The sequence below is a fragment of the Ursus arctos genome, unplaced genomic scaffold (assembly GCF_023065955.2).
Source record: "Ursus arctos isolate Adak ecotype North America unplaced genomic scaffold, UrsArc2.0 scaffold_10, whole genome shotgun sequence".
In the NCBI taxonomy this organism is placed as follows: domain Eukaryota; kingdom Metazoa; phylum Chordata; class Mammalia; order Carnivora; family Ursidae; genus Ursus; species Ursus arctos.
The window spans coordinates 68,695,001-68,707,966 of record NW_026622764.1 but is presented as its reverse complement, the minus strand read 5'-3'; the positions used below and the strand labels follow the sequence as shown (position 1 = coordinate 68,707,966).

The window sequence follows — 12,966 nt, the reverse complement described above, 5'->3', positions numbered from 1 at the left end:
GAATTGTGTCTCCCTCACCCCCTGAAGTTTTATGTTGAAGTTCTAACTTCCAATACTTCAGAATGTGACTGTATTTGAAGACAGGGCCTTTAAAAGAGGTGATTAAAGTAAAATGAGGTCATATGGGTGGGCCCTAATCCAGTCTGACCGGTATCTTTATAAGAAGAGGAGATTAGGACACACACAAGGAGGAAGACCACATAAAGACACTGGAAGAAAAATGGCTATCTATACGCCAAGGAAAGAGGCCCCTGAATGAAACAACACCTTGCTTGATCTTGGACTTCTAGACTGAGAAAATAAAGTTCCTTTGTTTCAGCCACCCAGTTCGTGGTACTCTGTAATGCAGCCCTAGCTGACTAATACGACGGAATGCTATACAGCAACAAAAATGAACAGCATCTGGATACCGTAATATGGATCAATCTTAAAAATGTACTTGAACAAAAGAAGCAAAATACAAATAAACACAATTAGTGTGACTCAATTTAAGTTTTAAAAAACATAAAACTTTGTTTGGGGATACATTATTAGGTGAGAAAATTAGAAGATAAAAATAAATTATTTCCATAAAAGGAGTAACAGTGATTACCACCAGGGGGCAGGAAGGGAGCTCTGCTAGGGAAAGAATATACTGGGAGCTTCTGAGGTCTGATAATGCTCCATTTCTTGTCCTAGAAAGTAGTTACATGGTTGTCTGCCAATTACCGGATAGACTGAACTAAATCTTAATACATGGTTCTATAATGAGTTATATTTCTCACTCATACATACAAAGTAAGACAAAGCAAAGCAATGCAATGGGTGGCCACAGTGGAGAAGCAAGCAGGCATTATCTGGGATTGCCAGGAAAAAAGAAACAGTATGAGTCACAAATCTTTACCTCCAGAATTCCTTCATTTTGGGAGCTCCTTATCCGTGATCATCCCCAGCCAATAGGCCCACCTTACAGTTGACTATGGTATAGAGGCAGAGAAGTCCAGCACTCAGGTGGTCAGCAAGAGGAGTATGGGAAAAAAGAGGGAAGGGTAGGAAGCCCCTAGGTCTGCTGCTACAGAAAGTAGTTGTACTCCTGATGCCTCAGTAAGAACTCCGAATTTAACCTAAGTGTGATTTCATAGGGCTTCACGCGTTAACAGGTGAATGTTAGCGAACAAATATCACTTTCCTCTCTTAGTCCTCATGTTAGAGTATCACTGTATCTATAAATCAAAATGTTTTACTGCAGCCTGCCCTAAGAACTCAAACACCAAGGTCAATATAATGTATTATCCCACAGAAACCAAGTTCCAGTCAGTCACCTTAAACGAACTTCGGAGCGCAAGCCTGCTCAAAGTGAGGGCCTGGTGGCACTGAAGCCTAGTAGGAAGCAGCCTTCTCCCTAGTCACTATAATTTGGGGAAAATAACTTCTAATTCTGGTTGCATCAGTGATTTGTTAGAAGATTCCAAGTAGGATCTGTCAGCTCTATGAAATGGAATGATATTGTAGAAGAATTTAACAAGAAATTAATATGTCAATAATAAAGAACTGCGAATGCCACATAACCAAGTCAGTGTGTTCTAAATTTAAATCCACTTCGTTAAAAGGATCATACACTTCTTACACTAACAATTCTTCTTAAGCACACTTGGCAGTCCAGCACAGAAGACAGCGAGTACGTGCTCTGCGGCCAGACTGTCTGGGCTCACAGCCCTGCTCTGCCTCACTGGCTGGGATACTTAACCCCTCGATGCCTCAGTTTCCTCACATGTCAAATAGAGATAAGAACAGAATCTACTGCGTAAGACTGCTGTGAGGGTTAAATAAGTTAATACATGTAAAGCCTGGCTCACAGTCAGCACTCCCCCACCATCACCATTGGTTAGTCAACAAACAAGATTAGAGGGAGACACAGAAAACCCAGATCCCTTCTATTAAGGACCATCTGAGACACAGATAACCCAGGGAAGTAAATTCTACACAAGGGAGCTAGGCCAGGCCAAAGAAGCCTTCAAGAATTAGCATGCTTTAATGTCAACTTTGAAAAAAATCAATAAACTTTTCTTAAAAGTTTTATTCATTTAAGTAATCTCTATACCCAATGTGGGGCTCAAACTCACAACCCCAAGATCAAGAGTTGTATCCTCTTCTGACTGAGCCAGCCAGGCACCCTACTGGATTTGTTGTTCTTTTCCTTCTTTTTAAGTAAGCTCCATGCCCAACATGGGGCTCAAGGTCACAACCCCAAGATCAAGAGTCGCGTGCTCTACCGACTGAGCCAGCCAGGGCCCCAATAAAAGTTAAATAGAGGCAACGAGAGAGAACAATCTGGGAAATGGGAGTACCATAAATATTGACATAGAAGTGAGAAGAAGCATGCATATACGGGGGGGGGGTAAGTAGGAAAGTACAAAGGAGGGCTGAAAAATGCAGACAGACACAATTAAGACAGATAAGGTGTGAACCTACAGCTGGAAAAAAAAAAAAGCACTCTGCCCCTGATGTGATAGGAAATTAGACTCAGAGTCTAAGAGACTCTATGACACTTTAGTGATTTAGGGAGGTTATTCTAAAAGCAAAATATAATTAAATGAAAGGGGCTGAAAAAGGAGTTCATTAAGCTGCCCAGGTGCTTGCTGCCATAATTTAGATGCATAAAGAAAGAAGAGACTTAGTGTAAGGCCAAGCTCTAGCTGCACCCGTTATTTTGCCTTTTGGTAACTATGGCAGATTGTATTTACCAGGATGGCTGCAACAGTCTCTCTCACCCCACACGTGTTTCTACAACATGGTCCTGCCACTCTCCCACCCAGAGCTAGTCTAACTTGAAAATGGGTGGGGTTGTAAATGCTTCAACCCAGGGTACAGCAGAAGTGACACTATGTGACCTCTAAAGGCTAGGTTATAAAAAGTGATGCCCCTACCACCTTTTTCAGTGGAACATCTGGAGCCCTGAGCTACCTATGTATGAAATCTGACTATCTTGAAACCCACTATGCTTGAAGCAGCCCAGGCCGCATGGAATGGCCACAAGGTAAGAAGGAAGTGCCCCAGAAAGCCAAGCTCCAGCTGAGGCCTCAGGGGTGCCTTTCATTTTATCCATTTTCATTTTTATACTTCTTTCCTTTTCCAACTAAAAATTTATTTTTCATGGGTTGCTTTGGTTGATAAAATGTCCTTCACCTTTTTTTTAACTTTCATACAATCTTTCTTTCCATTAATTTTACCCTAGATTTCTTTTTTTTTTTTTAAGATTTTATTTATTAATTTGACAGAGACAGACAGCCAACGAGAGAGGGAACACAAACAGGGGGAGTGGGAGAGGAAGAAGCAGACTCCTAGTGGAGGAGCCTGATGTGGGGCTCGATCCCAGTATGCTGGGATCACGCCCTGAGCCGAAGGCAGACGCTTAACGACTGCGCCACCCAGGCACCCCTACCCTAGATTTCTAAATTATTCTTTCAGGTCTCTCATCTTTCCAAATGTTACTATTTTGTCTATTCCAGACCCTCCTATCCTACCAGATGCTCCAACCACAAGAGCTATCTGTCTATTCATTTTCAAGCAACCATACCTTTGTTTCTGTTTTTCTCTATGAAAATTAGTGGAAATGTAACTTCCTCCATGAAGTCTCCCAAAGCACTTTGGTCAGAATTTATTATTCCTCATTCACCACTCCAAAGTACCATGGACCGGGGCGGGGGTGGGGGTTAAATAGGTGATGGGAATTAAGGAGTGTACTTTCATGATGAGCACCAGGTGTTGTATGGACATGTTGAATCACTATGTTGTACACCTGAAACTAATTTTACACTGTACTGAATTTACACTGTACTGGAATAAACTAACTGGAATTTTAAACAAAAAACTTAAAAAGAAAAAGTGCCATGGAGAACACTAGCATCACGTTACACTGTTTTCCCTATGGTTAGGTTAAGTGTATGCCTACCTTCCAACTAACTACATCGTGAGTTCTCTAAGGACAAGGCTTGTACATTGTTTATATTCCCACAGTACCTAATAAATGTCTAACAGCAAACAGCTGGATAAACACCTACTGACCTAATACAGATGAAAGAAAAAGCTAGAAAGAGTGAATTCTAATTATGACTACCTGTTTGGATACACTTTAGAGGAAAGCAATTTCTCAAGTTCTATGGTCACAAGGTATACACCTTCAGACTAATAATGAGCGAAGAGAAGCACCCAAAAGTGATTACCTATAATGGACATATGTTTTCATAAGGGAAAATAAGTTTAGAAGAAAACCCTTCAGTCAGCCAATTCTATTTTCTTCTCTAATATTTCAAAGAAAGCTAAATTCCTACCTTTGTACCACAACGCATGTCTTTCCCCCAAAACCTAAGCTCTCCTCAGCAGTTATAAAATTGCTATCATCAACTGTTTTTCCAGTTATATTTTTTTCCCTCCCTATTATGGTGAATTAAAGTTCAAAGTACCAAAGTTTAAATGATGTCTATTCAAGTAGTAAAACATTTTCCCCCATTAGTATTAATTTCTTATTTATAATCATTGTACACAGTAGTAAAATTAAAACCCATTTCATAAAAATACACTAGACAGAATACAGATATTTGATTTAGAAAACGAGGAGAAAAAAGAGGGAAAAAGCAAAACAAAAGAAACATTAAATCGGAAGTGATAACAAGCCACTCAAATTTCAAACCTTCATGTGGCTAGTATGAGAGCAAGTCAGGCACTCAGGAGCTGCTTCTGGGAGGTGGACTATTCCAGGACAGCTTACAGCTTCTAAATTGAAACACTTACATTACTGCTTTAAATAAGTTTATTATTATTGTAAGTTCAATCAGTAATTTAAGCACTGTTTTAAGAAAAAGAACATTTTTCAAGTAATGAGATTATTAGAATTAATGGAGAGACAATACAAGACAGAATCTATGAGCTACAAATCTACCAATTAATTACTAAATACAGCCTTGAGATCTAGTCATGAAAGTAAGGAATATGTTATAAAAATTAAGTTTCGCAAATAAACAAATCAAAAAATGGGCAGAAGATATGAACAGACACTTTTCCAATGAAGACATACAAATGGCTAACAGACACATGAAAAAATGTTCAAAATAATGCATAGCCGTCAGGGAAATTCAAATCAAAACCACACTGAGATACCACCTTATGCCAGTTAGAATGGCAAAAATAGACAAGGCAAGAAACAATTGTTGGAGAGGATGTGGAGAAAGGGGATCCCTCCTACATTGTTGGTGGGAATGCAAGTTGGTACAGCCACTCTGGAAAACAGTGTGGAGGTCCCTTAAAAAGTTAAAAATTGAGCTACCCTATGATCCAGCCATTGCACTACTGGGTGTTTACCCCAAAGATACAGACATAGTGAAGAGAAGGGCCATATGCACCCCGATGTTCATAGCAGCATTGTCCACAATAGCTAAATCATGGAAGGAGCCGAGATGCCCTTCAACAGATGACTGGATTAAGAAGTTGTGGTCCATATATACAATGGAATATTACTCAGCTATCAGAAAGAACGAATTCTCAACATTTGCTGCAACATGGACGGCACTGGAGGAGATAATGCTAAGTGAAATAAGTCAAGCAGAGAAAGACAATTATATGATTTCTCTCATCTATGGAATATAAGAACTAGGATGATCGGTAGGGGAAGAAAGGGATAAAGAAAGGGGGGTAATCAGAAGGGGGAATGAAACATGAGAGACTATGGACTATGAGAAACAAACTGAGGGCCTCAGAGGGGAGGGGGGGGTGGGAGAATGGGATAGACTGGTGATGGGTAGTAAGGAGGGCACGTATTGCATGGTGCACTGGGTGTCATATACAACTAATGAATCATCAAACTTTACATCGGAAACCGGGGATGTACTGTATGGTGACTAACATAATAAAAAATCATTTAAAAAAAAAATAAATAAATATTAAGCACTATTACCAGAAAAATAAATAAATAAATAAAAATTAAGTTTCGGGCGTGCCTGGATGGCTCAGTCAGTTGAGTGTCTGCCTTCAGCTCAGGTCACGATCCCAGAACCCTCAGATCAAGCCCTGCATCAGTCTCCCTGCTTAGCAGCGAGCGTGCTCCCACTCTCTCTCCCTCTGCCGCTCCCCCTGCTTGTGCTCTCTCTGTCAAATAAATAAATAAATAAAATCTTAAAAAAAAAAAAATTATAGGTGAGGCTTCCACTTCTGGCCATAATGAAAAAAGTGGTACCAGACTTGTCTTTCTATGGTAAACAAATATAAAACAAGAGATAAGAGGCAACTGTTTTCATGCATTAGCCATCAGACAGCAAATAACTGTAAAATAGCTTTTTCTTAAGTTCTGCCAATAATATGAGTGCCTGCCAGAACAAAATTCAATACCCTTCAAAGGAAAACAACATAATCCAGACGCCCTACAATAAAAATTACTGGACATGTGAAGAAACAGAAAAATGTGACCCACAATTAAGAAAATTAAGAAGTAGCCAATAGCAACTGATATTCCAGATGTAAGAATCAGCTGACAAAAACTATAAAGTAGCATATCAATTATTTCTGAATAAAAAATTATACTAAAACTTACTGACTTAAAATAACAATTTATTATCTTCACAGTTACTGTGTATCAGGAATTTGGGAGAAGCTTAGCTAGAAAGCTCTCTTAGGGTCTATGATGGCTAATTTTATGTGAACTTGCTTGGGCCACAGTGCCCAGATATTTGGTCAAACATTACTCTAGATGTTTCTATGAGGATGTTTTTGTATGACATTAATATTTAAATTAGTGGACTCAGTAAAGCAGACAGCTCTCCATAAAGTGGGAGGCCTCATCCAATCAGTTGAAGGCCGAAGCAGAACGAAAGCCACACTTGCCCAGAGCAAGAGGGAATTCTGCCCAAAGAGGGCCCTCAGACTTGCACTGTGACATTAATTCTTCCCTGGGTCTCCAGCCTGCCAGCCTACCCTGCAGATTTTAGACTTGCCAGTCTCTATAATTGCATGAGCTAATTCATTAAAATAAATTTGTCCCTATATACATGTTCTATTGGTTCTGTTTCTCTGGAGAACCCTGACTAATGCAGGGTCTGTCATGAAATTTTAGTCAACGTAAAGGCCAGGCCTATAGTCCTCCAAAAGCAGATAACTCACATAACAGGTAAGCTCGTTCTGGCTGTTGGTGGGAGACTTTAGTTTCTTCCCATGTCAGCTTCGCCATAGGGTATTTTTTGGTTATGGTATGGCAGCTGGTTTCCCCAAAAGCATATAATCTGAGAGAGGGAGAGCCAGGCAGAAACTATTCTTTTCATGATTTAGCCTCGCAAGTCACTTAAACCATCATTCTCCCATATTCTATTCCTTAGAAACAAAAATCACTAAGTCCAGTACATTGTCAGGGAGAGGGGAACTAAGCTGCACCTTTTGAAGGGAAAAATCTCAAAGAATTAGCAGAAAAGACAGACAAAATGGATAAAGAGCTGGGGAATCCCAGCAAAGCAATGGAAACTATAATAAAAAACCACGTGGAAATGCTAGATTTGCAAAATAGATTTTGAAAAGAAAAATTCTCTGGATGAGATTAAAAGCAGATTAGCAATGGCAGAAGAAAGTGTCAATGAACATGAAGATAAATGAACAGAGATTATCCAACCTGAAGAATTAGAAAAAAGACTGAAAAAAAAAATGTAATGGAGTCCCAGTGACCTGTGCAACAGTATCAAAGTCCAACATACATGAAGGATAAATAAAAGGAAAACCCCACAGAGCACATCAAAGTAAAACTGATGAAAACAAAAAGATAAACAGAATATCTTAACAACCATAAAGAGGGGTGCCTGGGTAGCTCAGTCAGTTAAGCATCCAACTCTTGATTTCAGTTTAGGTCATGATCTCAGGGTTGTGAGATTGAGTCCCGCATTGGGCTTCGCACTGGGTGTGGAGCCTGCTTAAGATTTTCTCTCTCCTTCTCCCTCTGACCCTCTCCGCCTCAAAAAACAAACAAACAAAAACAAAACAAAACCACGAGGATAACCGCTCAAGAAAATTCCAACCTGCTTTCTATAAACATACACTACCACATGACCCAGTTATTTCACTCCTAGGTATTTATCCAAGAGAACGGAAAACATAGGTTCACACAAAGAATTGAACATGAATGTTGACGGCAGCTTTATTTACAACAGTCCCAAAACAGAAATCCCCTAAATATCCATCAAAAAGAGAATGGATAAATAATCTGTAATATGGCCATATAATGAAATCCTACCCACCAGCAAAAAAATAACATTAATAAATCTCAAAATAATTATGCTGAATGAAAGAAGACAGTCCCAAAATAATTCCTACTCTATGATACTACTTATGAAATTCAAAATAATCTATGGTGGCAAAGATCAGATTAATGGTTGCCTGAGGTAGAAGGTGTTGGGGAGAGAGAAGAATGGGCTGCAAAGGGACACAAGAAATCACTTCAGGATGAAAAGATACATCCTGCATCCTGATTGTGGTATGGTTGCATGGCTGTTATACAACTGTCAAAATTATCAAATTTTAAGTGGATAAAGTTTATTATAGATAAATCATTACTCAATAAAGTTGATTTTAAAAAACAATAGCCATAAGGAAAAGATACAATGGTGTGAATGACAGCAGACCTCACATCAGAAACCAGTGGAGGCTGGAAGATGACAAAACGACACCTTTATAAGTAATGAAAGAAAAAACAAAACAAAAAACTTTTTCCAATCCAGAATTATTTATCAATTAAAAATATCCTTCAGAAATAAGGGTGAAAGAAAGACATTTCAGATAACAAAAACTGAACTTGATGCTGGCAGACCTTAACTAGAAGAAATATTAAAGGAAGTTTTCTAGACAAATAGGAGATGAACCTAGATGGAAATCTGGGCCTTAAAATAGAAAAGCAGAGCAGTGGGGGTGTTGAATATGTAGGCAAATAGAAAACACTACTTTTTTGTGCTCCTCTTAATTGAAGTTTAAACTGACAACTTAAATCTTATTATACTGTGGGATCTATAATGAACATAGGTATAAAATACATGACAAAATAGCACAAAGGCTGGGGGGGGAGGCAAACAGTTCTTACATTTTACATGAAATAGCACAATATTAGCTCTAAGTCAACTGTGAAAAGTTACATGTGCATATTGTAATCCCTAGATTAACTGCTAAAAAAAGAAAACAGGTATAGGTAAAAATCTAATAAAGGAATTAAAATGGATATTTAAAAATAGTCAATTATCAAAAGAAATTAGGAAAAGAGGGGCAGAGAAACAAACAAAAGGGAAAACAGCAAGACGGTACACTTAAACACAGCCATATCAATGATTACATTATATTTAAATGGACTAAATACTCCAATTAAAAAGCAGAAATAAACTAGCTAAATAGCCAGACCCAATTATACGAAAACTAAAGGAAGAAAGCAGATACATCATGCAAACAATTAGCAAAAGAAAGATGGTGAGGCTGTATTATTTTCAAAGTACACATCAAGTCAAAGGGTCTAAGCAGAGATAGAGACATTTCATAATGGTAGAAGGACAAAGAAGATATACCAATGATAACTGTTTATGTACCTAATGATAGAACTCTAAAATGCATAAAGCAAAAATTGACAGAATTAAAGCAAACAATAAACAAATTCACAATAACACTTGAAGAGCTTAACAACCCACTCTCAGTAACTGGTAGAAAAACCAGAGTAAAAAAAAAATCAGTAAGGATCTAAAAGATTTGAACAGTATTATCACACTAACTTGATCTGACCAACAATTATAGAATACTATCATCAACAAGTACAGAATATATATTCACCAAGAAAGAGTGTGCTGAATCATAAATTCAAAAAAATTTAAAAATTGACATTCTACAGAGTAATCCCTGACTATAACGGAATTAAGTTTGAAATAAAAAAATTGAATAGTAAAGAAAATACGCTATAGCAAAACTGGTGGGATAAAGCCAAAGCAGTGCATATAGAGAAATGTACAGCTTTAGGGACACCTGGGTGGCTCAGCTGGTTAAGCAGCTGCCTTCCGCAGGTCATGATCCTAGAGTCCCGGGATCAAGTCCCATATCAGGCTCCCTGCTCAGCGGGAAGCCTGCTTCTCCCTCTGCCTGCTCCTCCCTGCTTGTGCACATTCTCTCTCTCTCTCTCTGACAAAAAATAAATGAAATCTTAAAAAAAAAAAAAAATTTACAGCTTTAAATGTTTATATTTAAAAAAGAAGAAAGGTTTAAAATCAATAGTGTAAGTTTCTAACTTCAGAAAAAGAAGATTAAACTCAAAGTATAATGGAGAAATAATAAAAATGAGAGGAAAAAAAGTCAATGAAATAGGCAACAGAAAAATTACAAAACAAATTAGGTTTTTGAAAAGATTAATAATATTGATAAATCTCTAGCAAGATGATCAAGAAATAGAGATAAAACACAAATGACCAATTTTACGAATGAAAACTGAGCCATTACTACAGATTCTACAGACAAGAAGAAGAAAATTAGGTGTGTAGATTTGTATTATGTCAACTTAAGCAAAGCTGTAATTTCATTTCCCAGCATTCACAATGCATTGCTCAGGTTCAGTGCAGACCACATGAGTCATTATGGGTGAAATCTGAAAGGCAGAAATGAATGAACTCAGAAAGCTGGTTCAGGGCGTGAAGTGCATGTGCAGCTCAAACACACTGTCACTTATCTTCTCGCTCACCCTGCTAGTATGGAGCAGCTCCTGCCAGATTTCCTCCTTCACCTTTTTCGACTCCTTAGCCAGGAGTATATTTAATAGTGTTACAACAGGACACCGCAATCATCAAAGCTGGAAGTCTCAGAAGCAATGAGAGCCCAACATGGGTTCCAGTCTATCCTCATGGGGTTCCAGCTCATTCCCACAGGTTATATAATTTGTCCTTGTTTCCACCACCCATCTTTTCTTCCTGACTGCCCTCATTATTGACTTCAGGCTCCAGAACCAGACATGAAATCAACAGCCTCACATAAACCCTTTAGTGTGCTTGCACACTTGTATTAGGTCAAATCCCAATTTGACAACTTAGAAGAAATGGACAAATTCTTTGAAAGACAAACTGCCAAAGCTTACTTGAGAAAAAATAGAGTGGCACCTGGGCGGTGCAGTTGGTTAAGTATCGGATCTTGGTTTTGGCTCAGGTCTTGATCTCAGGGTCCTGAAATTGAGCCAAGCCAGCAGGCTATGCACTCAGCAGGGAGTCTGCTTGGAGTTTCTCTCTCTCTCTGCCCCTCCCACCCCCTGCTCGCTCGCTCTCTCTGAAATAAATAAACAAATCTCTAAAAAAGATAAGAAAAAATAGATAATCTGACTAGATAGCCCTATACCTATTTATTTTTAAATCAATGGAACAGAACAGAGAACTGAGAAATAGAACCTACATGTATGTAGCAAAATAATTTTCAACAATGGTGTCAAAATAACTCAATGGCAAAAGAAAACTCCTTTTAACAGGTAGTGCTAGAACAATTCAATATATATATGAAAAAAAATGAAACTCAATCTCTGACACCGCATATACAAAATTACTTCAAGATGGATCCTAGATTTAACTATAGTTTCTAAAAGAATAATAGGAGAAAAACCTTGCCGTTTGGGGTTAGCAAAGATTTCCTAAGACACAAAAAGTGCTATCCATGAAAGAAAACCCTGACAGGAGAACATCGTCAAAATTAAAACTTTTGCTTATCAATAGACACTATAAAGAACACTGAAAGCCAAACCAAACTGGAGGAACATAGTCACAATGCATGTATCTGATGAAGAACTATACAGCATTAATAAAACAACAAACCAATTAAAAACTGAGCAAAGGACTTGAAAAGACACTGCACAAAAGATATACCAATGACCAGAAAGTACACAAAAAGGCACTCCACCTCATTAGTCATTAGAGAAACGCAATTTAAAGACATAATGAGATAGTATTTCAGACTTAGTAGGATGACTAAGATTAAAACACTGACCATACCAAATGTTGGCAAGGATATGAAAATACTGGAATTCTCATTCGTTGATGGTGAAAGTATAAAATGGTATGACCACTTAGGAAAACAGTTTGGGTATTATAAAGTTAAATATATACCTATCTAACCCTAGGACCCACCCATTCTATTCTTAGTTATATTACCCAAAAGAATCGAAAACATTCATCCATAAAAAGATCTGTACAAGAATATTTATAACTTCATTCATAATAGCCCCAAACCAGAAATAACTCCAATGTCCATCAAAAAAGGAATAAACTGTGGTATAATCATACCAAGAATAAACTACCAACACATGTAACCATATGGATGAATCTCAAAACACTATGATGAGTGAAAGCAACGACACACAAGAGTACACATGTTAGGATTCCATTTATATGAAGTTTAATAACAGGTAAAACCAATCTATGGTGATAAAAATCAGGGAAGGTAATACCTATTGGGGGTTTGAATTAACCAGTAGGAGGCACACAGACACTTCCTGGGGTGACAGAAATATCCTACATCTTGAGTAGGGTATTGATTAAACAGGAGTATTCATCTGTCAAAACTCACCAAATTACACACTTAAGATTTAAACATTTAATTCCATGTAAATTTTATCTCAATACAAAAAGAGAAAATCCATTTATGACAATTTCAAGTCATCAATTGGATGAAGTTACATTTTTCAAAGCAGCATATTTTTAAGAAAATCCCAAGAGAACTTTATTTTTAATCACTTAAGATTTAATGAGGACTTATGGGACACCTGGGTGGCTCAGACAGTTAAGGGGCTGCCTTTGGCTGAGGTCATGATCCTAAAGTCCTGGAATCAAGGCTCCTTGCTCAGCAGGGAGCCTGCTTCTCCCTCTGCCTGCCCCTCGCCACTCCCCCTGCTTGTGCTCACTCTCTCTCTCTTATTTAAAAAAAAAAAAAAAAGATTTAATGAAAACTTAAAATTTAGATATT

General features: G+C 37.9%; 1 protein-coding gene across 7 annotated transcripts in view; it reads right to left on the bottom strand.

Moving 5' to 3' along the window:
• KATNAL1 (katanin catalytic subunit A1 like 1) overlaps nucleotides 1–12,966 on the bottom strand; it is a 115,014-nt gene that overhangs the window by 46,390 nt on the left and 55,658 nt on the right. The window lies entirely within an intron of this gene.